The 24,460-nt window shown below is 45.1% G+C and overlaps 1 long non-coding RNA gene across 1 annotated transcript; it reads left to right on the top strand.

Moving 5' to 3' along the window:
• Positions 1-14,760: 14,760 nt before the first annotated feature.
• On the top strand, positions 14,761-19,610 carry LOC122891749. Its single transcript, XR_006381321.1, has 3 exons — positions 14,761-14,971; positions 16,650-16,757; positions 19,560-19,610. It is a non-coding gene; the product is annotated as an uncharacterized LOC122891749 (long non-coding RNA).
• The last annotated feature ends 4,850 nt before the right edge of the window (positions 19,611-24,460 follow it).

The following is a 24,460-nucleotide window of genomic DNA, read 5'->3' as shown; positions in this document are numbered from 1 at the left end:
TTTTTGGCAGCAACAGTAGTTCTGTGACTGTTTTCTTTTAACAGAGAAAACATCGTGGCTGATAAATATGGCAGAACTCTTTTGAAACAGTGTCGTGTCTTACGTGTGTTCTGCAGTGCTCCAAAAAGAGGAAACTTGTCTTTTGTGGCTTCCAAGAAAGAGCGTTTTTCTCCTCTTCTTTTTGTTTGTTGCATATCTAAATCCCCAGAATCATCTAGGCAGAAGAAGCGGGTGAAGACTTTCAAAAGAATTGAGTCTCTCATTACGAAAGTAATATTCCACTCCACATATGCAGATGCTGGCATGTGCAGAAGAGAAGGTACTGTTTGTCTTACTGCATCATAATTTGGATGTTTGATTTAACTAGAGCAGCCTTGTATTTTAGCCAATATGTATTACATAAAGTTACCCCTGAGACTACTCCTCAGAAACTGGATAAATGGAACTGTGTGCTCTGGTAAAATGGCCCCTGTAGAGATTATCCCAGGAAGATAAGAGTAAGCTTCACCATGTACCAAAGAAGTGGTATATCTCTCTCACACACACACACTCACTCCCCTAAATTTGCATATAGAGGTTTGACTCTTTTCAGAACTTTCTTAGATTCATGTTTATTTAGACCTCTTCCTTCTGATAACTCCCCATTTTTCTTCTTAATCCGTCTTTAAAATAAAGTGGGCATTTTTCTGATTTAAAGATTTTGAACTTTGCAGCACCTACCTATAAATCAACTGATCAGCTTGTGAAGAATGCTTTGTCTTTGAGGGAAGGGAAGGAGTGTACAGTAAGATGGAAGTAGATTTCCTGTGGCCTTTGGCTCACTGTTAGCTCAATTCTGAGAATCTAGATTTAGAAGACAAACAAAATGTCAGACTGGCCTCTGTGGTTTCCCCTCCATCTTCTAACTTCTTAGAGGTCCAGCCAGTCTTTGGAATTAACATCTGCCAATCTCAAGAGACTATATAATTGAGTAAAAACAGACCCAAGTGGCAACAGTAAGGGACTTGGAATTAATACAACTTTGGGGCCAAAGTATTTAGCCTAGTAAGTATTATTCGATAAATTCTGGATACAATTTGATTAGGCATATGGATAAAGAAGGGGAAAAATAAAGTTCTCCATTGTGAAGAGGGAATTAACTCTATGGTACACATTGGAACTAAAAGCGTGAGACCAAATTTGGAGACAGAGTGGAAATCCCTATTTCAGTTCAAGAGGTTTCTTTCTTTCTTTCTTTTTTTTTTTTAATAAGATTTTTTTTTATTTATTTGAACAGAGAGATAGATCATAAGTAGGCAGAGAGGCAGGCAGACAGAGGGGGAAGCAGGCTCCTGCTGAGCAGAGAGCCCAATGTGGGGCTTGATCCCAGGACCCTGAGATCATGACCTGAGCTTAAGGCAGAGGCTTAACCCACCCCCAGGTGCCCCAATTCAAGAGGTTTCTTAGACTTGTCTTTTACTTCCTCACATAGACTTATTCGGAGATCTTAAACGTCTATGAAATCTAGTACAGATTGCCACATTTCTACTGAAAAACATTCAGACTTTACACTGTTGCTATTTAAAACATGAACATTAGGGGCATTTGGGTGGCTCAGCTGGTTTAGTGTCCAACTCCTGATTTTGGTGCAAGTCATGATCTCAGGGTTGTGAGATTGAGCCCATGTCAGTGTGGAACCTTCTTAATATTTTCTCTTTCCCTCTCCCTACGCCCCTCCCCTCTCAAATAAAATAAAGTAAGATAAAATAAATAAAACAAAACATGAATGTTATTCAGCCTTAATGGAGAAGGAAATTCTTCCCCATGCAACAACATGGATGGACCTGGAAGACACGATGCTAACAAAATAAGCCAGTCACAGAAGGACAAATATTGTGTGATCCCACTTACATAAGGTGTCTAAAGAAGTCAAATTCACAGAAGCAGAGAATATAATAGTGGTTGGCAGGGGCCAGAGGGAGTGGGAAATGAGAAGTTGTCATTCAATGGCTATAAAGTCTCAGTTATGCTAGATAAATCAATTTTAGAGATCTGCTGTATTTATGGTATTGTGCACTTCAAAATCTGTTAGGAGGGTAGATCTTATGGTAAATATTCTTACCATAAAAACAAACTAAACAACAACAACAACCAAGGGACAGAAGGCAACTTTGGGAGGTGTGTTGGGTATGTCTAGGACCTTGCCTGTGGTGATGGTATCCTGTATGTTTTCATAGGTCCAAACTCACCAAAATGTACCCATTAAATATGTGCACCTCTTTGTATAACAATTATATTTCAATAAAGCAGTTAAAAATTGATACTTGAGGGGGCACCTGGGTGGCTCAGTTGGCTGGTTGTCTGACTCTTGGTTTTGGCTCAGGTCATGATCTCAGGGTACTGGGATCAAGCCCTGCACTAGGCTCTGTACCCAATGGGGAGTCTGCTTGAGTTCTCTCCATCTCCTTCTGTTCCTTCCTCTCCTCATGCTCTCTTTCTCTCTAAAGTACATAAATAAATCTTTTTTTAAAAAAAACTTGATTCTTGAGCAAAAGGAAAAAAATAAAATATGAGGTATGGCTATAAACTAAATATAAAACTAAATTTCCTTCCATTCTTCATTCAAAAACATTTTTTGAGAGCCTACCGTGTGACAGGTACTGTGCTAGGCACCAAGGATTCAGAGACAAGTAAGAAATGTCCATCCCTGTTCTCAAGGAGCTAGAGAAATTCAGACAAGTGTTCATATAAGGATAATGGATTATAATGGGTGCTACTTGACATGGGGCATGGGGGCAGAGAAAGAAGAAGAGTGGTAAGTTCTAGAAAGGAATTACAGAGGCCTCTCCATAGGGCTTCTGAAGGCATGGTAGCTGCTTTCTTTAGAGCAAATGATCCGAGAGAGAGAAGAACCAAGACAGAAGCCAGGAGTTTCTGTATGACTAGGTCAAAAGTTACATACTATCATTTATGCCATATTCTATTGTCACATCAATTCTATTGGTCACATCATCTATTGGTTACATCAACCCTGGTGTAGTGTTGAAGGGAACTACAAAAGGGTATGAGTACTGGGAGGAGGAGTGCACTGGAGACTGTCATGAAGACTGGCTACCATAGTTCTCTAGAAAGTGATAGGCAGACGTAATAAGAAATAAGAAAGTACAGCCATTTATTAACTGAGCCATCAACAAATAATCCCCATTATATTTATTGATTTAAAATGAATAGAAGCACATGGCTTAGGCCTTGAGGCCCAAACAGAACCTCTTATTCCTTCCTGAATCTAAATTTTGAGATCTTAGTACCCTCTAGAAGGATGCATGGGGTAAAAATGACAAAATGACGAAGAAAATCAGATGACTAATAATTTGACTTATCTCCCTGGGCACTTGCATAGAGGAGGTAGAGAGGAAGAGAGAGGGCTGAGTGCATGTGTCCACCCAACTGCATACATTAGAAAAGAAAGAAAACCATTCGTAGGGACAGCAACCCTGCCCTGATCCCAGACTCCAGCCACTCAAATTAGCATGTCCTCTATCTACCCTTGTGTTGGGGTCAGGAAGCTAGGAAGAAGCAAGATGGCAAGAAGGAAGGAATTGAAAATTCCTTTTTCCTGTAATGAAGAAAATGTTCTCTTATTCATATGAGGGAACTGAAATGTGAAAAGATTAACTGAAGTTTAATGAGTCTATTGCCAAGAAGCCAAGACAGAAGATCCTAACGTTTTAAAAAATATTTTAATTATTTATTTGAGAGAGAGACAGAGGAGTGACAGAGAGGACAGGTAGGGAGAATGGGGAGGAGAGGGAGAAGCAGGCTCTCCGCTGAGCAGGGAGCCAGACATGGGGCTTGATTCCAGGACCCTGAGATCACTACCCAAGCTGAAGACAGATGCTTAACTGACTGAGCCACCAGGCACCCCAAAGATCCCACCTTTAAATTCAGCCATAGTGGTCATATTGGGTCAAACATACCATGATTGCTGTTGAACTTGTGATGTGTTCATTCGTTCTTTCTTTCTTTCTCTCTCTCTCTCTCTTTTTTTTTTTTTTAACATTTTTTTCTTTATGACGGGTATTTGGGTTTTACATTAAAATAACCAAAGATACACGTTCAAGAAATAGAAACACGGGGGTGGCACTGGAATTATCTCTACCCCTTCTTTTCAGAAGTAAGGCAGTTGATATCTCAGGAACTCATGGTTGGGAATGAAGACCCGAGCTTCATTCACCTCCAGTCTGGTGCTTTTTCCTCTGTGGCCTGTGAAGGGATTCCTGACCATATGTATCCTCTGAGATTGGTTCCTCTTTCCCAGTTGTGCAAGAGGGAGCAGAGGAAGGTAGAGAGAGCTCTGGTCTTAGAATCAGAAACCCCAGTTTGCCAGCTCCATTCTGCATAAGTGTGTGTGACCTAGGCACCGTCTCCTTAGTTTTTTCTTCTGAAAAATGGGTACAGTCATATTTGCCAACCTGTCAGGATGATTGTAGAGATGAATGGAGATACTATTTGTGAAAAATATATGTAGGATTTAGGTGCTAGGCACAGATAAGGAAGCTGTGTTTGGAAAACTAAATCTATAAGGCTTCCAGCTGCCAAGCTAATATGGTCATGTCCCTGGCTTCTTACATTTAACTACCACTAGAATTTTTTTTTTTTTAATTTCCATCCTTAGGCATTGTATCCCCTCTTCCTTGAATGATTTTGTTTCTACTGATGGTGGTCCAGCTGAATTCTGGACCCAGAGTTCAAATACTGAGAGAGGTCAGTGATTCCGTTTGCTATGTGGGATGTTTTCCCTTCTCCACAACCACAAGAATGAGTAGAGCATGGGAGTACTACTTTGGAGGGAGAAAAGCAAACACTCCTATCATTTAATTGGAGGGTTAAAAGCTTTAGCTTCGTAGGTGAGTATGGATATTGTGACGGACTGGCAACTGTTCCTGCTAATAATATAGATTTATTATATCCATATATATATATCCATATATATCCATATATATATATATATATATATATATCCATAGATATATTATATCCATATTATATCCATAAGGACCAGTGTATGGTCATGGGTTCCATGATAGAAGAACTGTTTGGGAAGAACATTCGCTTTTATGCAGTGCTTCCCATACTCAAGGCAGAGTAAGGAGTGAGACTGGTATCATTCTTGCTTTCCAGAGGAGAAAGATGAAGTTCTGAGAGGGTTAGGTGGTTGGCTCAAGCTTATAAATGGTGGAGCTGAGACTTGAATCCAGGTCTTTTCCCTTCCTGTCATCCCACATCAGGGAAGGTCCAAAGCATTTTGAATCTATTAGTTTCCTATGTTTGAAAATGAGAGACGTGTAGAGGAATATAATAACTGAAACAGCTTAGCCCATTGCCCAGAGCTTGGAAATGTCAGGTAAAAGGGAGGTCAAAACATTGATGAAAAATTAGAAGTAAAATCCTTACACTTCTCCTGCCTCTTGACACCAGGCACAGATACACTTCTAATGACAGCTCTTTTTCCTGACACGGTCACCAGAGTAAGAGTTCAACTTCAGGGCCATGAATGAGTAGAGGGTATGGAAAGTCACAACAAAACACAGAGGACCTAAAACAAGGATTTGAAGCCATGTCAGTCTGGCAGGAAGAAACTGAATGAAATTCAGGAAGTTCTCAAATACATAGAGATCTATTTTGTTTTACAGCTTTACAAAAAAATATCCAAAATATGTGAACTTCTAGGAAGCAGAGAAGTTAGCAAATTGCCAAGGCATTAATAGTCAGTTCTTGGTACTGTTAGAGCACAGTCTGACTTGCACATCTGACTGAAATATTTTCCTTAGCAAGCATACTCTTTCCCAGTAGGATTCTTAATGTTTCTACTGAAAGACTCATACTTTTGGTAGTCTGTTCACTTCAGTCAGAAAAATGAGAATTTATTGAGCACGTACTGTGTGCTGGGGATAGGTCCCCAAGATGCAAATGTAAACAGAATAGAATACATGCTAACTTTCATGGAGTTTGCAACCTGGTTGGAAAAGCAGTTTAGTCAACAACAAGGAGCCGTAACATGTCCGCTAGAAGAAGAGTTAAAATGAAAGTAGGACAAGGTGCTGTGGAAATGCAACAGGAAGGTGGCTAACTCGGTCTTCAAAAGTCAGTGAAAGCTTCCTGGATAAAGTGCCATCTACGCTGTGGCTAAAGGATGAATAGGAGTTCATGAGGGGTATATTAGGGTTCACAAGAGAAGCAGAAGGAATCGATTCACACAGTTACGGAGGCCAAGAATGAAGTTATGGAGAACCATAACTTCATAAGCTGGTGGTGTGATTCGGTCTGAGTCCAAAGGCCTGAGAACCAGGGGAACCAAAGGTATAAGTCCTAGTTCAGGGATGGATGTCCCAACTCAAGCGTGTGACAAATTCATCCTTCCTCTATCTCTTTGTTCTATTCAGACACCCAAAGATTAGAAGATGCCCACCCACATTAGTGAGGGAGATCTTTACTCAGTCTACTGATTCAAATGACATTTTCTTCCAGAAACATTCTCACAGATACGTCCAGAAGTTCTGTTTTACCAGTAATCTGGACATTCCTTAGTGCAGCCAAGTTGACACATAAAACTGACCATCCCAGGGGGTGTATATTCAACAGATGGAGGAACAGGTAAAAGGAGTGGAGGTGGAGAGTGGATCGTGTCTGGGGAATAGAAAGAGATGCAGTTTAGCTGCAGGACTGAGAATAGAGGTGGCTGGAGAGATGAGGGGGGCTAACCTTGCGTACTGTGGTCAAGAGTTGGGACTTCATCCTAAGAAAATCTGGAAACCATCCAAGGGATTTAAGCATGATATGAGATGATCATACTTATGTTCTAGAATGAGCATCACTCTGTGTGTATGTATTTCAAAAGGATCTGTGTGGTGATTTGGAGCATGAGGCATAGGATGGAGGACAAGACCAGAAGCAGGATGACCCATAGGTGGCAACTGTAGTCATCCAGGTCAGAGATAAGATGGTCCAGTCCAGGGTCACACTGTTAGAGCTGAAAAGAAGTAGATTCAAGAGCTCCTTAAGGGGTGGATTGAGTCTTTCCTTGCTTAACCATGAGGAATAAGGTAGGGAAGCCGTCAAGGATGACTCCAAATTTCTGGGATGTATGGATGCGGATAGCAGCTCCTGAATGAGAACACTGCCGAAGAAGCAGGTTTCAGAGAGATGGGAAGGAGTTGCATTTGGGGAATTCCTGGAGGAGTGTATGGGACCCCTAAGTAGAGTTGTTCAATACAGAGTAAGAACTATGGGGTTGGCATCTCAGGAGAGGAATTTGAATAGATTCTGGATGTTTTGAGTCATTGGCAAATGGATGGCCGTTGAAGCCAAGGTGAAAATCCCATTGGCAAGGCTAGCTTCAGCAGTCCTGCCTTCAGAGAGGGTCTGGAAGCTCCCACTTTCTCTTGGTTTGTATGTGTCAGACCATACACACGTAGTTAAGACAGACATCCATTCTCAAGTCCCTTTATGTTTTTAAAGTAGTCTCCCTGTGTCCCTAGGACTATTGGGTAAGTTCTGTAGAGAGACGCAATGCACACTTTATATATATGTCCAAGGTCTTGAAGTGCCAAGCTGTGACAGAGCTCAGCCCTGGTTCCTCCCTGTGCCCTTCCCACTATAAGGTCTTGAGGTCCCCCTTCCTGACACTCTGTAAAGAATATACTCAATTCCCAGACTGCCATGATGGCCTGAAATTCATGACAATCTGTAAAGGGCTTCACCTAAGAGAAGCACGGGGACAGCATCTGCCAGGCTCTGTGGTTTTGGCTCCTGTGTCCTTACTCCATTCCCCTTGTCCTCTTGGTGGCACTCCCCACCCTGCGTTGCCCTCAGCACAGTTTCAGAGCCCCCCTCTCTACCCTCCGCCGGTCTTGGAGGGACGCCTTGGCTCCATGGCTCCTAGTCTCAGGACATGTGGTCATTCACTGGTTTTAAGAGGTGGCTCAACCAGCACTTGCTCAAAGGTGAAGAGAGAAAGTTTTCCTGCTGGTCCAGGAAGATGGGTAAGTAGAGAAGAGATTAAAAAATAATAATAATAATAATAATAATAATAAAAAGAAGAGAGAAACCGAGATCATTTGGGCTTGGGGCTTTGTTTTGTTTTTGTTTCTGAACAGTGGACTTTTTTTCCCAAAGAATTCTTGAATGGGACTCCAGTTCATAAGATGATCTAAGAAACAAAACAAAACAAAAAGAACTTCTCTGACAAAAGAGGGAGCCCTGGGGGCTGAGCTAGCCCCCTCACCCCACACACACTCAGCCAGGCCCTTTGCCCAGTGGCTTTGAGGCTTCTTGGAACACACTTGAAAAACAGTCATTTAGTCCCCGCCCTGGTGATGCTGGAAGATACAGAAGAATGAGAGCTTGCACTGTCGGGCCAAACTCCCCTGGTCTGAGCCCGGCCACACTGCCTATTAGTTGTGTGACTCGGGACAAGTTATTTCAATTCTCTGAGCCTCTGATTCACCATCTATAAAATGGGGAATAGTAAGTACAGAATGGCTGTGAGCCATGATACAGGAAAAAATGTCTCCAGCACGGAGTACTGTGCTCGGCGTTTAGTATAATCTCAACCAGCAAGTATTATTTCTGTTTGTTGTCAAACATTTGGATTTTTCAAGATGAGCTGGAAATTTGGATTAAAAAAAAAACGATTTTTAATTTATTTATTTGAGAGAGAGAGAGAGAGAAAGCGCACAATTCGGGTGGGGAGAGGCAGGCAGAGAGGGAGGAGCAGGCTCCCTGCTGAGCCCAAGGCAGACACTTGACTGACTGAGCCACACAGGCACCCTGACATTTGGATTTTTAGAGGCAGACCGCAACTTGGTCTTTTTGTGAGACTCTCACAACTTGTTAATGTTGGCAAGGAACTGATTTTTTTAAAAAACTGGTCTGAACTAAATGAGATGTCCTCCAGCGCTCAGTTTGGGGGCCACTGGAGTGAATAGTTAACACACAGTTATGCGTGGCATGTACCATGTGTGGTGAAGCATGTATGAGGGGGAGGGGCAGGAGGCTGAGCAGCCCCCGGGGGGAGGAAGAGGCCCAGAGCTGCGTGTGGGTCCGTGGGCAGGGGGTTGTGGGTTGAGGTGGTTGGTAGAGATTGGGCCCTGTTACCCTGCTGTGGGGTGGATGGACGTTTCTGGGCGTGGCGGGAACATTCTCTTCCCTGGCCTGCTGAGATGGGACTAGGATCCACAAAGGAAGAGCCGATCCCAGCACTTTGATGTTGCACTCAACGCAGGAGTTTCTACTGACCCAGCCTTTACTTGAAATATGATTGTTTTGTTCGTCATGGATTATTTTTGCATTAAGTTTTTAAAATACTGCATTAAAATATATACCCACGTCAGTTACTGAGTTTTGGGGCATCCCTTCAAACTTTGTGCCCAAGGCTAGCACCCCATTCCCGTCACCCAGCCCAGTCATGATTTAGTGGACGCTCTGTGTACCAGGCTGGCCGCCTGAGGCCGGTGCTCAGAGCAGGTGGACGCTGGGGAATGCAGAGCGGTTCCGGTCGTAGCCAAAGCAAACAGTCTCTAAGAAACAAAGCTACTGGAGAAGAGGAGGGGAGGAGCAACACATTCCACAGGCAAACAGGAACTGTTTCCAGAAGATTTACTCTTTTGGATTCTTGGCATTTCTTCTTTCTCCAGTTCTTCGGTAAGGAAATGCATGAACTGATTTCCAGGGGATCAACTGTGACTTGCGCCTCCCCAAGCTTGCAAACAGCCTTCCCCTTTGTTCCGTTGTGAAAGGTACAGAGATTCCATTCAGAGGAGCTCAGCTGTTCAAGGAGAAAACTATTTCCCCTGAAGCATCTCTCCTCCAAGGCTTCTATGAAATCCCAGCACTGGGTCTGGAACTGCCTGTGGGGCCCAGCCCTGGGGCTTCTGGATCAGGGCAAGATCTCAGGTAGCTGCGTCTGTCTGGCAAGCCACAGGCCTGTGAGCCCTGTCTTACTGCAGCTGGACTTCTGCCTGTCCAGGGTAGGCAGAGCCACTAGAGGCCCTGTCCCCTCTGTGGGGCCGGTGGCTGCTGGAACCCTTCAGCCACTCCCAGGAATTCCACCTGCCTGGACCTGAAGGACAAGGCCTGGGAGTTGAGCCGAATCAGTAGGAGTTCTAGATGAGTTCAACTGGTTCAGACAAGGGGGAAAAGAGACCAAGAGACTGAGCTTCATCCCTTCACCCAACTTAAGAAATCAAACATCACGGATATGAATCAAAACCCCCCTTACACGACTTAAATGTCCGCCCTTGGGAGAATGGATATAGAAATGCAGGCATGTTTGAGAATATTCTCCAGCAGGTAAAGCAAGTGAATCAGAGCTGCGTGTGTCATCAGATAAATCTTAAATACATTGTTGCCCTTGATTCTTTCTATGGTTGTTTCCTGGGCAACTGGAACGGACTTGCTCTAAGAGAGTGCTCAGCTCAGGACAGGACCTGAATATCCCCACTTTCTTCTCTTCCTTTTCTTCCTCCTTCCTTTCCTGTGTTTCCTCCCTCCCCTCTACCTCCTTGATTCGCTTCTCTTGCCTCCTCCAATCTTGGGTTATATTCTTTCTGCCTCTCCTGCTTCTCTCCTCCTTTTCTTTTCTCTTAATGGGAGAAGCCTGGGGGAGGGGTGTGGGAACACAGGGAGGGGTGTGTGTGTGTGTGTGTGTGTGTGTGTAAGTGGATAATACCCAGCTTGGACCAGAGGTGCCATGCACACAGGACTTCGTGTCAGTTCTTTATTATCCCCATTTTAAGACTGGGAAAACTTAGGCTTGGAAAATGGGCCAAAGCTCTACAGTTAAAAATAGCTAAACCGAGACATGAAGTCGAGTCAGAGTCTAGAATCTGGTTTTTCCCACCTCCCAACACACGGCCCAGGGCACAGCCTTTTCCTACCTCCTGCCTTTTCTCTCTTCCTTCACCAAAAATGTCCCATCTTGCCTACTACTGCCGCTACCAGTCTTGTTGCTATGCCTTGTTATACATCTCGAGAACACCATGGGTTAGGGTTTATCAAATGCTCTCATGAACAAGATTTTCTTTGGTCCTAAAACCCCCCTGTGAGGAATGTGTGGCCAGCACTAAGACCACTCTGTAAGTAAGAACCCAAACTCAGAGAGCCTGGGGCAATGCTGAGGGCCATGTAGCTGTGGGCTGCTTTTCTGTCCCTGAGTCTGAGTCCTGGCTCCTTCAGTCACTCCGCTTCACCGAGACCCTCTAAAGCCAGGAGACTGCTTGAAGTCAAGTGCTGGTCATTGGAGATACATGATGTGTGTGAAACCAGACCCTGTTTTAAATTTTGATATTTTGTCCATCAGGGATTTGGGGGGCATTAATTTTGAGGTTTTTGAACTATTGCATCAAGGTATCATTTATGTGATTTATGTGATTGCTGGGGTTATTCGGTGCCTTTAAGTTTTGCACTGGACGTGATGCCTCACTTTCCTCACCCTCATCCCAGCCCTGTCCTTACTTGGTTCCAGAACCGCGCTGTGTCTGTTTTTAATGAGAGGAGCATGTGCCAGCTGGTTTTATAACCGTGCCGCCTGGCTGCCTTCTCTGACCCTTCTCCATTAGTTTGGTTCAGAGTCTCACTTGCTCAAGTCCTCTTCTGGGAATCCTGTCTGATCAGAGTGATTTCATGGATGCCAGTGAGGACCTCAGTCCTTGCTGCATGGACAGTGATGTCTCAGCAAGAAAAGGCCCACTTTCTTCCATAGGGCCCTGGCTGTCAGTAGATGCCCAGTGCTTTGAGCTAGGTAGAATAATGAAGTCTTTTTCTGGGAAGGGACTGTTTGGGAATAAACTTCCATGGGTACCTCCTCCCATACCCGCCAGCCCCCACTCCCGGCTGTTAGCTGTTAGGGAAATAGAAGGAACAGCTTGATCAGGGTTTTTCCTAGAAAAGCCCTTCGATGGGCCCATTATGGAAAACGGAGCTGTTTCTGTTTTCTTTGATTAATCACAGTGTCCTGTTTCCCAAAGCAAATGTGGCCTTGGGTCTTCCAACATACACAGCCGCAAAAGAAGGACAGTGGCTCCCTGGAGCTTGACAAGGACCCCAAGACTGGGGTAGGGGGAGACGCGTAGCCCTGTCCTCAAGGACTTGGCTCTTTGAGGAAGCTCAGGTTACCATTTCCTTTGTGTTTTTCTGCCAGTGTGAACAGGAGAAATATTAGCCTTTAAAGATTTCTTTATAGTTCCTTGAAAGCTGGTGGGATGAAGTCAGCCAGAGAATTATATAACAGTAAAGCTCATTTAAAGCAACAGCACCTTTCTAGAAGGCTGTGGCGTTTCATTCATCAGTTTTTGTCACTAATTAGAAAGAAAAAGATACTAATTTTGAGGGGGGAAAATAGAGGACCCCACCACACACTCCTGCTCCCTTCCTTTCTGTTTTTTCACTGGAGGGATACAATTGCTCAGGTGTTGATTAAAACAGAAAATAGAAATCCTCCTTCAAGGAAGACAAAAGGAAATCAGTTCATTAACCTCAGGCAGTCATAGCATTCTTAATCTTGTTTGAATTCAGAAGGGGAAAAAAAAAATAAAGAGAAAAGCTTTCTAAAGCACTTGTTTATTTTAATTTGAGAGTCCTGGGAATTTTATCAGTATTCAACTCTTCTCTCCTTTGGAAGGGAGCCCCGCCCTTTGCGGCAGGGAAGGATCCCACCATTGGGATTGGGCTGCTTCACTGTTGTATGTGGTACCTTCTACCTCTCAGAGGGCAAGAGGGGGCATTACCTCAGCTGATCGCCACACTCCCTGCATTTGCTTTTGTTTTTCTTCCCATTTTAGAGACAAAGAAACTGAGGCCCAAGGATTCTGTGACTTTCCAGGCATCACAGAGCTCAGCTTGAGACCAGATTCTGAGATTCTGTCACTGTCTCTGTAGTCACTGGCGTCACCCCCACCACCACCACCACCAAGAAACCCCACCTCCTTTCCTGTGTAGCAGGGTGACTTGGCCTTCCAGGGGACATAGGGCAAGGTCTGCAGGTATTTTTGGTTGTCCCAGCTGGGGGAGGGAGGACAGGTGGAGGTGCTCCTGGCTCCTAGTGGTTGGAGGCCAAGTGTGCATCCTGGAATGAGTGGAAGGCTCCAGCAAGGAAGCATCCGGCCCCACACAGCCGGGCAGTGCTGAGGCCGGGAAACCGGGGTCCACAGTGGGCTCCGCCGCAGAGGCAGCTTCCAGATCCCCCCGACTTGCCTGGGCGTCCTCTGCTCGGCCACAGTCTTGGCCTCCCTCCTGGGACTGCCACAGGAGTTAAAGCCGCGTCCCCCTGCCCTTTGGCGGTGGCCAAGAGTCCCCCGCCGGAGCTGATGGGGTTTCTAATTTCTAGTCGCAGCAGCCCGTAGTACTCGGGGGCCTGGGGCTCCGGGCTCCTGGGAACGGGCCGGGCGGGGCGGAGGGGGCGCGGAGCACGCGCTCTCCCCTTCCGACCCAGCCGGCAGCGGCAGCCCCTGCCAGAAGATGGCCTATTGAACATTTCCAGGAATAGCACTGCCAAGCCTGTCAACTGCTTTCTTGGAAATTCACTCAATCAGGATGGCGGGCCTCCAGCCGGGAGAGCACAAAGCCCGGCCTGGAGCTCGGAGCTCCGAACCGGCAACGCCCGGCTGCAGGCAGGCCGCCCCGGCCCCCTGGGGAAGGGGAGCTGTGCTCGCTGGCCTCTGCAACCCCGCAGCTTCTGGAGTCGTCTGCAGCCTTTCTCCTTCTCAGTGTTGAGGGGAGAGGTCACACGTCTCTGCCAGCCTCCTGCGACTCCGTGACCTTCACACGCCCGCTGTGTTTGTTTAGACCCCAGCCGGCGGGAGGGCCACAGGGCTGGGAGGTGGGTATGAATGGTCAGAGGGGACCGACCTCAGCCTCTGGGGGAGCTGCGGCCCTCGCCCCTCCTGTCAGCCTCGCTCCCAAACGGAACCAAAGGGTCCTCAGAAAGGGAGAGGATTTTCTGCCCACCCCTCCCAGCACTGCCCCCCAGTCACTCTGAAGATGAGGCAGGTAAGAGGCAAAGATGGGATGTGGAAAGAAAAACCCTGTGGTTCACCCGCTCCCCCTCCCCCACTGCAGAAGTAACCTTTTCCCTTAACAGAGGCCTGACATTCCTACTGAAGTTTGACAATCCACCCCCAACCCGAGCTCTCTGACCAACAGCCTTTTCCAACTTTTGGGGTGTCCCAGCGGCTGGCGGGGCTGGGGGATGCCCCAAGAAAGTCAGCTGCCCTGAGAAGAACAGCTTGAAAATGTAAGCAGCATATAAAAGCAAGAGATGAAATCCTCTTTCTTGTTTGGGGTGTTCAGGCAATATTGGTTACTCGCCTTTTTTCAATTATGAGTTACAAAGCTTATCATGGAGCAGGTATGGAACATTTTTTTATTTCCAAGAACCACTGGCTCACAGGACCCATGCTATTTTAGGAACACACTGGGCTTCAGTTAGTTGGGGGTAGGGTGCCAGATAGGATATCAGATGTCCAGATAAATTTAACTTTCAGGAAGATAACAATTTTTTTTTTTTTTGGTGTAAATATACCCCAAATATTACTAGCTGTTTATCTGCAGTTCAAATTGACCTGGGCGTCATGTGTTTTTATTTATTCAATGTGACATTTTACTTGGGGGTACACTGACATAGTTCAGGGAACATTCAGCACAAGGGGAAAACCATACCAGTTGCGGGGGGGAGGTGGTGGGAAGGGAAGGAGGAGGGTAGTAAAGAAGAAGGAAGGAGAAAGATTGGAAAAAAGGGAAATACACGTTGTGAAGGAGGAAAAGGTGGAAGCGAAAGAGAAACAGGAAGTGCTGAAGACACAGGACAACAGGAACGTTTCCGAAGGGCCTAAAATGCTTGATGAATTATGATTGTTCCATAGTGTCATTTCCCTGGGAAATACTGCTTTTTTGGCTGCCTGTTTCGCCTGGATCTTCTGCTGCTTTGCTCGATCAGGTAAAACCAACAGTGGCCACTCAGGAGAAACAGGTCTCTAAGCTGGGGTGGCGGCAGCTGGATAATATTTTACCTTGGGGTCAGTTAGACACAAACCTGAGGCTGTATCCTACCCCCAGACCCATACCCCCAACACCAACACCCACACCTACCTTGTTGTCCTTAGTGGAGTGGGGATTTTGAAATAGGTCTTTCCATAAACTCCAGTGGGGAGCAGAAGACAAAGACCAAATGTACCACCTTATCATGTCCCTATTCCAGACACATGCTCAGGCTGTGTCCATGCGGAACTTTATCATTACAACAACAGCGAACATTTACTGAGTGTCTACTCTGGGCCAGGTGGGTGGGAGTTGGGGGTACTTTATATACATTATCCCAACTGGCCCACCCTAATGTAGATTTTAAGTATATGTATATTTTTAATCTTTTCCTACTGTGAGGGAAATCATGACTGCCGAAAGTTAAGCTGTTGTCTCAAAGTCGGTTGGTGGGTGTTGGGGCTGAGATTTGCCTCAAGTCTGCCTGACTGCCAGCTCAGGATTCATCCCTGCCCCTATGGTCAGACTGAGGGTTCAAATCCCAGCTCCATTATTCCATAGCTGGGTGGCCTTGGGCAAGTAACTTAATCTCTCTGTGCATGTTTCATTGTCTATAAAACGGGGATAAAATGGTACCTATCTCAGTGAGCTGCTCTGAAGATTTAAGGAGTTAGTACATGTCAGGCACTTAGAACCCGGGACTTGACTCCCCTGACAGCATCCAACCCTTCAACAATTCTGTGAAGTAGCTAATGCTATTATCCTTTTTTACCTATGAGGAAGCCAAAGCCCAGAGGGGCTAATGAACCTGTTCAAGGTAAGTGGGAGAGCTGAGTTTCCAAATGCAGACAGACTAATTCATAGCCCATACTTGTAGATTCTGCCTCCTGTTTACTTTTATGCATTCATCTCGTGGTTTCTGGATTTTACCATCGGGACGTTATGCTGGTAGCATTTTCACATACTTAATAGCTATGAACAAGGTACGGGATCTTCCTTACAACTACCAAATACTCTTCCTTCATAAGAGAATTACTCAGAAGATTCATTTTTTCTGAGTTTGCTCCCGATCACTGCTTCTTGGTAATGACTCTAGTAGTAAGGCTAGGTAGGCTAGGCTAGGCTGAGGTGCAGTAACAACTAAGCCGTGAAATCTCAATGATTTATCCCAGCAAAGGTGTATTTCTCCCTTATGGAAAGTCTAAGGATGCTTTGTATGGCTGAGGTAGACAGTGGTGGAAGACAAGATCTGGAAGGGGATGTCAGTGGGACCTACAGAACCTTGAGGGCCTTGTGACCTGTGTAAGGACTTTGCTTTTAACGCCTGCTTTCAAAGCTCCATTGTCTCCTTATGGCCTTCAGGACTTGGTCCTGCCTCCTTGCACACTCCCAGCCCACACACACTGAACTCCTCTCAGTCCCCAAGAGCAGTGGTTCTCAAACTTGGGGGTACTTCAGGATCCCCTGGGAGCTTAAAGTCAGATTGCTGTGGTCCCCCCACAGAGTCTTTTGCTGGGGCTTAAGAGGCTGCAAATCTAACAGGATCCCAGGTGACGGTGATGCTGCTGGTACTGGGGCCACACTCCAGTCTGGTGCCACAAGCTCCCTCTCACTTTTGGGCCTTTCTGCTTCCCCAGGAAAGCGTGCCTGGATGCCTGGACAGTGCTGACCGCATCCTTTGTGAGGCCCAGTGCAGAATGAAAATACAGGCCCCTTGTTTCAAAAGTAGGAAAGAAAGGACAAAGGTAAAATATAAAGCTTTTCTTTAAAAATATTTTATTTTTCATAAAATGTAATAAAAACAGTAGTGATATATGAGTAACAATGTGGCTAAAACATATTTTAATGTCATAATTTTTTATAATAAAATAATATGGATTGATATGATATCAAGATTTTTCTGGTTTGTTTTCCTACATATTCATTCATTAGGTTGTAAACATTTTTACGTTCAGCAGTTTCATTTTCAGTTCATGCAATGAAAAGTGATGTTAGTGGCCGTTGGTAAATGCAAGGTCACAAAAACGTTTTGATAAATTTAATTTCTATAGTTGAAATCAGATCTACAGAGGCGACTATGGCTGGGGCAGCATATTTTATAGGCTGTGACAACACTGGGATACATTTTTCATAAATTATTTTGAAATATGAGTTTTAGTACATCTGGAGGTAATGATACTATGGAACCGTTTTTCTTTAAAAAGAGTTAACTCTTCATACGAATCACTTTTATGTTCTGAATTTAATATGTGAATTTATATTATTTATAAATAATAAATTATTTATAATATTATAAATATAATAAGTAACACTAGTCAAGTAGTATTATATTATTGAACTCCTGTTAATTATATGATTTTTACATACAAATTTAAAATTTTAATATTGCCATTTCCTCTGACGATTCCTGCAGCTTGTGGAGGACATACAAGAAACCAAAAGCAGCTTCATGATTTTCATATAATTCAAAATGTCCCCTTATGCATTCTATCACTGGATTTCAAATCCAAGGAAAATTAAGACTATCTTCATTGTTATTGTTGGGACTTTCTATGAAGATAGTACTTTATTATTCTGTTGACTAGGACCATCTTTATTTTTAAAATTTTTATTTTTTAAAGATCCTATTTATTTATTTGACCAACAGATATCACAAGTAGGCAGAGAGGCAGGGAGAGAGAGAGAGGAGGAAGCAGGCTCCCTGCAGAGCAGAGTCCGACCTGGGGCTGAATCCCAGGACCCTGAGATCATGATTTGAGCCAAAGGCAGAGGCTTAACTCACTGAGCCACCCAGGTGCCCCAACTAGGACCAGCTCTAAAATTAATTTCCATATCCTGGCCCATGGATATTTGGTCTGCAATCCTCCAACTGTTTTCAAAGCTAGAAATTCTAAATTCTTTGAACAATGTTAATAACTCCTGGATATCCATTATTACAATGTCATTGCAAACACTTATTCTGTAATACTTTGCTGACAGACTTGCCTACCTGCGTGCCAGAAGACCCTTAATGTTTGCAGGTGCTCCAGGGACCGGCTCTGGGGACCGACACGCAAGCCGCAAGCCGGTTTTCCGGGGTGCATCCCAGGGCGGCCCCTCCCCCACGGCTGCCACCGCTGCCGCCACCTGTGGCATCGGGTACTGCAGCTACTGCCCAGTTGCTGTCAACCCCCAGGGCTCCTGCCGGCCGCAGGGGTGCCCACTGTCACCTGACTACGGGGCCAGCCGCTGGCACTGCCCACTGGTGTGCGTGCAGGCTGGAGTCGGCCCATGGGTCCACTAACGCCTGGCATAGCGCCTCTCCATACTTGCTTACTCTCCCTTGTTCCTTCTGACTTCACGAATTCAAAAATAAAATGATAAAGAATTTCCAGACTATGACAGGAGAGCATTAAACCCAGCTAGTGTCCCTTCTGAGTGGGCCCCCGAGACTGTCCAGGGTGCACGTCCCTGGAGCCCGTCCTGTTCCTGGATGGAGTGACTTCTGCCGGGTTTGCCCACGGAGCATATTGTAGTATGTAATTCTCTGACAGTGTGGTATCGTACATTATTTGGTGTCGGTTTTCCCCACTAGGCAGGGTCAGCAAACCAAATCCAGCCTGCTGCCTGATTTTGTGATCTGGATTTATTGCAACCCAAAGCACCCACTTGTTTCTCTCCTGCCTATGGCTGCTTTTCTTTTTTCTTTTCCTTTTGCCTTTTTTTTTTTTTTTTTTGAGTTAGGTTTTTCTTTCTTTCTTTTTTTTTTTTCCATTATGTTCAGTTAGCCAGCATATGGTACATCATAAGTTTTTGTGGAATTGTTCAATGATTCATTAGCTGCTTATAACACCCAGTGCTCATCACCACACGTGCCCTCCTTAGTGTCCAGCTCTTGGTTACCCCATCCCCCCACCCCCCTCCCTGCTGTAGCCTTCAGTTTGGTTCTAGGAGTCCAGAGTCTCTCATGGTTCCTCTCCCTCTCTGATTTCTTCCCATTCAGCCCTCCTCTTGCCCTGATTTTCTATTACAATGCCTGAGTTGAGTCATGCGACAAGGAATGTTTGGCCCACAAAGCCTAAAACATTTGCTCTTGGGTCCTCTAAGGGATGTTGCTGATGCTTGCACTATACTGTAAAATTTCTGAAGGCAGGCATCATGTCTGTCTAGAACAGTGCCTGGCTTATAGAAGAAGCTCAGCCAATATTTGTTGAAAACAAACAAACAAGCAAACACAATGAATACATGAAGAGCATATTATTTTTAAATGAATTTAGTTTATCTTTTTAAAAAAAGCATGTAAATTTTATTTGGCTTCGTTTTTTGGTTGTTTTTAATATAAAAATTATGTTTAAAATTACCTACCCTACTGCGAAACGGACTCTCCAAAGACATTGTAAGGTGTTTGTCTTGTGGCTTGGCATACCCCCTGAGGCCCCACGACACACCTCAGTCTGAAGGAGCACACGCACTGAATATCATTCATCACTTAACAAATATTTATCGAGCAAAGCACAGGGTTAGGCAATATGACAAGAGAACACTAACTCACTCTTGTGTCTTCCCAGTAGACCTAGACAGCCTACAGACCAAAGAAGAAAAGACCAGCGAACCTGTTCTGCACAAAGGCAAATAGGTAACGATTCGATAAAAAAGTGTTAAGTACAGAAGGAAATTTCTGGATTGAACGCTTTGGGTTTTCAGAGCCAGGACACATTCCTTTCTGCTGTGAAATCAGGAGAGGCCCCCTGCCAGTCACTCTGTTTGGTCTCAGATCCAATCCCCGTCCTGCGCTTTGCTCAGCCCTGCAAGAAGCTGACTCCTGCAAACTACATTTCTCTGACTGCCTGGCCAACTGGCTGCAGCTGGAGTCAGTAAGTGGGAGGCCATAGGGAAAGATGGGAGGGCTGGAAGCGAGGAGAAGCCAGGATATTTCTCTCCTCTCTCTCAGCCTCTTCTCTACCTGTCCAATGGAAAAAAAACAATAGTATGTTTTCACAGGTTTGTTTGTTTTTTAACGAGAATTAAATGAGTTAAGACATGCACAATGTTTAGCCCAGTAGCTATAAATGTTTTATACCCAGAAAGTATGTAGTATAACAAGCCTTCAAAGAATAGAGCTACTATTGCTTTTAGCCTTGCTAAGGGACATGAGATAGAGTGCGGTGATCTATTAGTAATGTCTGCTAAGAGCGCTCGCCCGTTGGGAGAGGAATCCTTTGTGGGAGGATTATTTACCAACCCTGAGATTTTGGAGCTGGATCATGGAGATAGATTTGTTGGGTCTGGCAAATGGACTGACAGATTCCACATACTGGAGACAGACTAAGGTAATGGGAGAAACCTAACAATTGGAATAGTGATATCAAAAGTCGGCAACCCATGAGAAAGAATAGGTCTGGGAGGCAAGATTATGGATTCATTTTTAGACAAAAGTGTTGGGCTTTTTCCACTTACAAACAGACAAACAAAAAACCCCAGAAGAACCACAAGCCGATGATACACTTGAGGATACCTCAGCAGTTGTGGTTTTTTGAAAGAGATACACTTATATGCAGTGAGTTCGCAAAGAAAACCATCTCAGAAGTGACATGTTAAGGCCTCATGGAAAATTGGAAAACCATTCAGGAAACCATAGCAACTCCAGTTACTGCAGTGTGGTCTCCTCTGAAGAAGAAAAACCATTGTTCTGTACTTAGCAATTCTTCCCTGCTTAGGACACCCTCTGTCTCTGCTTCCCTCTCTTCCCTATTTTCTTCTTCCTACCTGTCTTTCTGCTTATTTTTCTGGGCGTTGCTTTCGTGCTTTCCAGCAGGGCCACGTACTTAGCCCAGGCTGCCTCACAGTCTCCTCTTTAAGTCTAGCCCACATCGGATGTCTTTAAGCAAACAGTTGTGGCTGGCACGGTGGTCCCCCAGTGCAGAGTGTGGAGACCCACGTGACTCAGACAGTGCTGTGTAACTGGTTTCACGGCCAGTCTGATGTTGACATGGTGAGTGAGTTGAAGATGTCACTGAGATCTAGGTGAAGCTACAAAGTAAGATTAGGTCTTGGTGGAGAGCATCGAGGATATTTAATTATACCTGCTATTCTACATCTCATATGAATTTGATCATTCCAGGTCAAAATCTGTCCAAGGTTTAGGGCAAAGACACCAGAAGTTATTTATGAAAAAGGCAGTTGTTTTAATGGAACCAGGAAGTTAGACAGTGTGTGGCTGGAGGGATTTTCTTGCTGTCCTTTATAGGGACTTGACTGATTTCTTTTTTTTTAATTTTTTATTTATTATTAACATATAATGTATTATTAGCCCCAGGGGTATAGGTCTGTGAATTGCCAGGTTTACACACTTCACAGCACTCACCATAGCACATTCGCTTCCCAGTGTCCATAATCCCACCTACCTCTCCATACCACTGCCCCCTTCCCAGCAACCAGGACTTGACTGATTTCTTAGAAGAACAACTTAGAAATCAGTTTGGAAGGGTGAGTGTGATGAAGTTAGGGTTTTCTTACTGCCTTCAGAGCTTGAGAAAACAAACAAAACAACCCAGCCCTCTGTGATTCTTCCCAGAACTCTTCAAATCCAAGATATCCATCTTCACATTGGAACATGACGGACCCAGAGCTTGCAACACACATATTCCAAGGATAAGCTGGTACAAACTCTTTTACATGTGTTGCTTTAAAAAGAAAGAGAAGGAAAAAAAAATAGAAAGAGAAGGAGAAAAAAGAGGAGATAGAGAAAGAGAAGAGCAAAAAGTTAAAAGAAAAAAGCTTCATGTTTCAAAAATCTATTACTGATGAAGACCAAGGGAGCTGTGAGGGCCAGGGAGCTGCTTGCTCTTAAAATCCCAGGTGAGGACAAACAGGACAACTCTTTATGGACCAATACCAGAGAGGAAGTATATATGATTTTGTTTTCATCCTCAAGGGAGAAGCACCCCAACATGCAAAGTCTTTTCTTAAAACAAAAATAATAAATGTCACAGACACAATTGAAGAAGTGGAGAATTTTATTTTGTTTTATTTTTAAAGATTTATTTATTTATTTATTTGACAGAGATCACAAGCAGGCAGAGAGAGGGGGGGAAGCAGGCTCCCTGCTGAGCAGAGACACCCCCCACCCCCGACGTGGGGCTCGATCCTAGGACCCTGGGATCATGACCTGAGCTGAAGGCAGAGACCTTAACACACTGAGCCACCCAGGCGCCCCAAGAAGTGGAGAATTTTAAATGAAAGAAAAACAGCCTGCATCCAATCCTCTCATCATACCCCATTATTATATAAGTGGTTTTTTATATCGTTATTCACAGGCATAAGTAATTTTTATGCCATTGTCTTCTGAGGCTGTTGGGCTCACCTCGCGGAACTTCTGGGCCTGAATGCTATCTCTAGCACACACAATCTACATGACTCGACAAGCTACTTATAAACTCTGTGGGCCTCGGTTTCCTCATCTGAGCAGTAAGGATGAGAATATTAGCTACTTGAGGGTTAAATGAGATACCTAGAAAGGCTGGTTCAAGGGCTGGCACCCAGTCGCTTATAACCGCTACGACTATTCATCATGAACGTGAGTCAGTTTTGTCATCCCGGGTTAGCTGGGGCAGGGTCGTTTGGCAGATGAAGTCTGCATTTGCCTGCCTGTTTTTTCTCTCTCCCACAGTGAGGTGATTCTGAGTCCTCTTCCACTAGCTGCCTCAGCCCCCACTCAACCCAAGATGGAAGCATAACACACGTTGTTAAGTGAGCACCCAGTAGGTGCTAGAAGGACGCACACGAAGACGTGGGAAAACACAGCAAGGATGCCAGCTGGTCCCACAGAGAAGTTGTTGTGCTCCAGTGCACGCCACATGCTTCATGGACATAAGCCAAACCAGCACCCAGAAGGGGGGCCATGAGGAGAAATGTGTTTCTCAGGAAGGTTATGGGCTGAAGTGTGTCCCCAGAATCATACGTTGAAGCCCTAAACCCCACTCCCTCAGAATGTGACTGTATTTGTAGATAGGACCTTCAGAGAGGTGAGTAAGTTAAAATTAGGGTGGGCTCTCATCCAGTTTGAGAGGTGAACCAGAGAGAGGAAATTTGAATCAGGGATGGATGCACCCCATGGAAGGTCGTGTGAGGACACAGCCAGAAGGTGGCTACCTCCAAGCGAAGGAGAGAGGCCTCAGAGGAAACCAGATGACACCTTGATCTTGGACTTCCAGCCTCCAGAACTGTGAGGAAATCAGTATCTGTTGTTTCGGCCTCCGGGTCTGTGGTATTTTGCTGTGGCAGCCCCAGAAGACATATATAGTTACATAACTTTTAAGAGCTCCTGGGGCGGGCGGTGCTCAGCCTTGAGAAGGAAGGAAGTTCTGACCCATGCGACAACACAGATGAACCCTGAGGACATGACACTAAGGGAACTAAGCCATCATAAAAGGACAAATACTCTGTGATTCCATTCAGATGTGGTATCTCGAGTAATCAGATTCACAGAGACAGAAGAAAAATGGTAGCTGCCAGGGGCCAGAGCAGGGAATGAAGGGGAGCTACTATTTAATGGGTACAGAGTTTCAGCTTCACAAGATGAAAAGAGCGGTGATGGCTGCCAGCAGTTGTGACTGCACTTAAGGCCAATTGAAAAAATGCTTAAAATGGTGAATTTTATGACATGTGTATTTTACACAATAAAAACTTAATTACAAAAAAAAGCTTAGGGGGCTCCCAGGCTCCCACTCTTCCTAAAGTTCAGTCTCACTGAAATCTTGGCTAATTGCTGTTGGGAGAGATGCAGGGAAGGAGCTGGAGGAGGCGGAGGGAGCGGGGCAGACAGGACTCGGGGCTAGCCAGGCCAGCTTCCTTTTGCTGCCCCATCAGAAATGTGCCTGCAGACTCCGATGACAGCTGTCCTGGCCTCGCCAGCGTTTGAAAGCCAGAGTTGCAATGCATGCCCAGCATCCTTGCCCTTGTCAGTAATGATAATGGAGGAGAACATGATTTCCAAATGGGAGGCTGAAGTCCCTGAGGTTTTTGTTTCTGTTGTGTGTGTGTGTGTGTGTGTTTTCTTTTAATGCCTTTTTCCTCTTGTTTCTCAGCAACTCCTGGGCCTGCTCTTTATCCACACAGAAAGAACACATTCTCAGCAACGGTCAAAGCACCTTTCACTTTCTCCCACAGCAGCAGCACATCTGAACACATCTGAACAGCCTTTCCCTAAGGGATGGGTTCCCATGCCAAGCCCAAGACCTAAGGAGTTTGGGCCCTTGGTAGCTGCCCACTGTTTTGGTTTGGGCTAAGCGATACGGCCCTCCCTGGGGGACCCCAAAGCACCGCACCCATGGAGTCTGAGAAAGGCATGTGGTCCGAGCTCTGTCTCTCTTTGTCTGTCCTCTGCCTCGAGCCCCCGGTGTGAACCCTCCAGGTGTGCCATGTACTCGCTTCAGGACCTGTGAGTCAGAAACCTGTTTCGGTTTCTCTC

Source organism: Neovison vison, chromosome 12 (genome assembly GCF_020171115.1).
Source record: "Neovison vison isolate M4711 chromosome 12, ASM_NN_V1, whole genome shotgun sequence".
NCBI lineage: Eukaryota > Metazoa > Chordata > Mammalia > Carnivora > Mustelidae > Neogale > Neogale vison.
This window is presented reverse-complemented; position numbering and strand designations above follow the sequence as displayed.